The sequence below is a fragment of the Hyaena hyaena genome, unplaced genomic scaffold (assembly GCF_003009895.1).
Source record: "Hyaena hyaena isolate Hyena2069 unplaced genomic scaffold, ASM300989v1 scaffold_229, whole genome shotgun sequence".
NCBI classification, from domain to species: Eukaryota; Metazoa; Chordata; class Mammalia; order Carnivora; family Hyaenidae; genus Hyaena; species Hyaena hyaena.
In genome coordinates this window covers 2135237-2139780 of record NW_024080861.1, presented here as the reverse complement: position 1 = coordinate 2139780, position 4544 = coordinate 2135237, and positions in this window count along the sequence as shown.

The window sequence follows — 4544 nt, the reverse complement described above, 5'->3', positions numbered from 1 at the left end:
TGTCACATGGGTCCATGATTTCTGCTTCCGGGGAGGTGATAGCGGGGGTCACTCTCCTCCACTTTTGGCTGGAACAGTTGCCCAGTCGGGCACAGGGACCCTGTCCCCAGGCTCTCTCTAAATGAGCCACACCTGCCCTGGGGGTCTGGCCTCTCAAAGACTCCCCCCCCCCCCCGCCCCCTTTCGGCTGAGGGCTGATAGCAATGCAGGGAATCCTTGAACATTTGACATTCAATGTGAGGAGAGAATAAAAAGAAGAAAAACCCCTCTCACAGCTTGCTGTCTCTTGATGTTCTTCAATTATTGTCCTGTTGCACTTTGTCCTAAAATAGTCAGTTTGGATTTTGGCAGATCCTAGAAGAGAGTCTAGTGAGTTGCTTTGGGGAGTGGTGTTTTTTGTTTTTTGTTTTTCCTATTCTTTCCCTTTGTTCCTCTTCTTCTACTATATGAGTCACTGCATTGAAAAGCCTCTGAATACACCTGAACCTGTTCAGAAAATTGTTCTGGGCCTCAGACCTTTATTCTCAGCAATGCTTAGTCTCTCTTGTCACGTTGTCTCACTTAGTGTTGGGTTGAGATGAGCCTCGGAGACATTCTAACATAGCAGGGAGGAGTCTGGCTTGGAATAGAAATAACCCAGAAGCATCCATGCTTTTGCCAAGTTGAAGATCTGAGATTGTGGGGCTAGAATTCAGGATGCATGGAGCTCCCAGAGTCGGCATCTCTGAATTACAGGGATGGATATCTCCAGCCCAACTGGGTCAGCTCAGGGCTGTCCACTTACCAGAGACCATGACCCCTTCTTAGAAACCCAGGGTTGCAGAGGCATTTGCTTCCATGGCCCCAGACTTACCAGCTGGTTGCTTGTTCCCCCTCCTGTCTGCCTGAGGCTGGTCTATCATGCTTTTCAACCAAGTCTTGCCGGATCCCGAAACCTAGTACCTCCGAGTATTTGATAACAGAAGTGAAGTGAAGACTCTTATCATAATGTAGCAATTTTCATGGGAATTTTAGCTTTTAGGATATTTCCCTAATGTCACCAACATACAAAAAGCAGCTGCTCTTTGCTATAAGTTTTATCGAGCTGTTTGAACACCGTAGCTCAAGCTTTTGGAACCATAGTCCATTTAAGTAAGGATAATGTCCCCAAGCACCACCAAATAGTCCCATGTTCTAGCAGGAAAAAAAAAGTAAGTGATAAAAACAAACCATTGGTCTACAAGCACATATTGCAAGTTTTACACACCATCTCTAGCAATAGAGTAGGTTATCCATATGCCAAAGCCTAGTTTCAGGGAAAATTGTAAGCCACAAATACCATTGCCTCAAATATGCGTCACCACTTACAAATGTTCTATTTGTCAAAGGTTCATAAAGAAGTAAGCCAAATAAGCTGCTGAAGTAGTAATTAGTAAAAGTTTACTGTGAATACATCAAAAAGACAGTTTGCAGACAGGGAGCATTCAAACCAAAATATGGAATGAGACTCAAAAATACATTACTATAAAACAGCTCATATTGTGAGAAAGTAATGACTATTTATTCTCCACAGTGATTGGTTATACTACTAGAATCAGAATTAAAGTAATAGGATTTTCTTCAATGATAGGGAATTGGCTAGTGGTTGCCTCATCTGAATTTTGAAAAAAGGTTTAAGTTTTGTTTGTGACTTCCAGGGGCATGAGCAAGCAATGACCCAGGTCAAGTCAGTCTTGCAAAATAAGCTAAATTCAGCTTTGTTTGTATGACTAAACTGGCTTTCATCTGCTCAGGGAATTTTCAAGGCTGATCTCCATTAGTTTTTTTTTATTTTAACACAACAAAACCAAACAAAACAAGTCAAATGGAATGTTTGAACGTAAACAACAAACAAAATTTATAATAATGAAGCTCAATTCATAGTTTGTCATTATTAGCCAGAAGGGTAGCAATTGGAAATCATGATCAATGCAATAAAACACTAATGATACAGCATTAAATAAAATACCCCTTCAAACAAGCGTGGGAGCTCTGGCCATCATTAACGTGTGTGTGCAATACAAACCCCACAGCATGTGAGCGACTGGAAGCCAACCCGACTTGTCAGCAGGCTACTGAGTCAGGTTCTTTGTCAATACTAATATGCATCAAGTTCGGCTTCCAAGTAACTAGCTTAGCAACTCTTAGCTTTCTTAGCAGGTTACTAGGAAGCATCTCTTAGTTCTAGGTAAAGTGAAAGTCACTTGTCCCTAAGCATCAAAGAAATACCCGCCATATTTAACCAGTTTGAGGTTCAAGAAGACCCTGCAATGGATCCCATTTTGAACATTATGGTCCTAACCTAGAATATACAAACAACTGTTCCTTTAGGCCACCTGCTGCCCTGTTCCTCCTCTACTGGTGTCTCTGCCCCACATCCAGTGCATAAGCCCCCCCCCTTTTTATTCTACTGTCTGCTCTGACCTTTGCCACGCCTTTTCTCTCAACCCAGAAGCTGAGGTCTCTCCAAACTTCTAAAATTATCATTACTCAAAAATAAAGGTTCTCCAAGCTTTTATCCAAATCCACCATTCCTTATTCTTGTTCCTGAATCACCTTGGGAATGTTTTACTCAACAACAGCCTCTTCAGCCAGGCATGTTTATAGTAGAAACTTCTATAGGCCATGGCCCTCTGAGAAGACAGCTGCCATCCTGTCCCCATCCCCCACCCTCACCCTCACCCCAGCCCCCCAACATCACAAGCTCCTATGTATGTAGGGCTCTACTTCTCAAATGAGCACAAACCTAAGACTAGATTGTTCTGGATTCATCCCAGAATTTTTCAATTTTGGCTCAGCCTTGCAAGTCTCATTTTTTCCCCTCTAATTATGAAACATATTCTAAAAAGTCAGCAGTGAAATAAAGGGTTGGTTATTTCATAAAATGCAGGAGCCACGTGTTACCTTTCTGTAAGAAAGCACTCGTTTATCATCCAAACACTGTACAATAAAAGCTGCCAAAATTCTGATTAAAAAAAAAAACTATAGCACACTGCCAAATCAAAGAATATAGCTTCCAACCCATATTCTTTCCTATTATTTTAAGCTGTAAGTGACCATGATACATGAGCATTCTCCTGATGTTCAGAACAAGAACCAAGCTCTTTTGCTGCTAAATTCATCATCAAGCCAGGCTTTCATCCATTCACTCAACAACAATTTATTAAGCACCTATTACATGCCAGCACCATTCTAGGTACTTGGATTCATCAGTGAACAAAAAGACAAAGTCACCATAGAATGGACAAAGGTATGATATGCAATGGGAGGTGCGGATTTGGTCTTCAAACAAGAACCTATGGGAAGAAAAACTATCATTTGTAAATTTCTCTCTGGATTTAGTCTTGTGACTTTCACTAAGACTTGTTTCCTCCTCTTGAAGTCTGATGCAGTGAGACCTTGACCTTGACCACTTCCTCTACTTGCCTTAAGTCATCCTTGAGGTTCAGGTTACTTTCTTTTTTTTTTTTTTTTAATTTTTTAAAATGTGTATTTATTTTTGAGAGAGAGAGAGAGGGAGAGAGAGAGAGAGAGAGAGAGCAAGAAAGGGAGGGGCAGAGAGATGAGACACAGAATCTGAAGCAGGCTCCAGGCTCTGAGTTGTCAGTACAGAGCCTGACACAAGGTTCAAACCCATGAACCTTGAGATCATGATCTGAACCAAAGTCCGGTGCTTAAACAACTGAGCCACCTAGGTGCCCTCAGTTTATTTTCACTACAGCGTAATACAAATAATGATAACGATTATAACCCCAATAACAATGTCCCTACCGAGACAAACAACAGCAATAACATTTATTGAGCAATTACTACATTTTAAACATTGAATTCTCACAATAACCCTAAGAGTTAGGTATATTATTATTACTATTATTATTTCTCCAATTTTATAGATGAGAAGAGACAAAGTCTTGGAGGTTATTAGACTTGCCCACCACTCCAAGCCAAGGATCTAGTTCTTTGACTTGCTGACTGCCCCCTGGATGCAATGGTAGAGTCCTGAACTCTGAGGTTGACTCCAGCTCCAAAAATACTTCCCCTTTATCATGGTCTCTTGGTGCTAATTCCCTTTGCCTCTCTGCAGTGAGCTGTCAGCAAGCTCCTTCTCTGCTGATTACAATACCAACAAACAATAAATATTGAATATATGTGTAGACTGTTTACTATTCTAATCAAATAGTACATTCCACAAAGTTAATTTGGCACCTATTTAATGAGGCATATAATTGTTATTGAATTGCTTGGGAACTAGATAAAGATGTTTCAATAAATTCTGTAATCAGTCCTTAAATAATTGTCTTATGTTTTCTAATCCTATTTTTTAATGTTGTAAGATCTACCATTTCCGGATATGATGTGCTATTTCTTTTCCTTTGCTTCTTACACTTCCTCTTCCATTTCTTCAGAACACACTCACATGAAATAAAATATGACAAGCCTAGATTGCACCTCAGTCTCCTAAATCCCACATTTTCCAGGGATGAGTTTCTTTCTGGGCTTCTCCTGGTACCCCACACCTGCTTTCC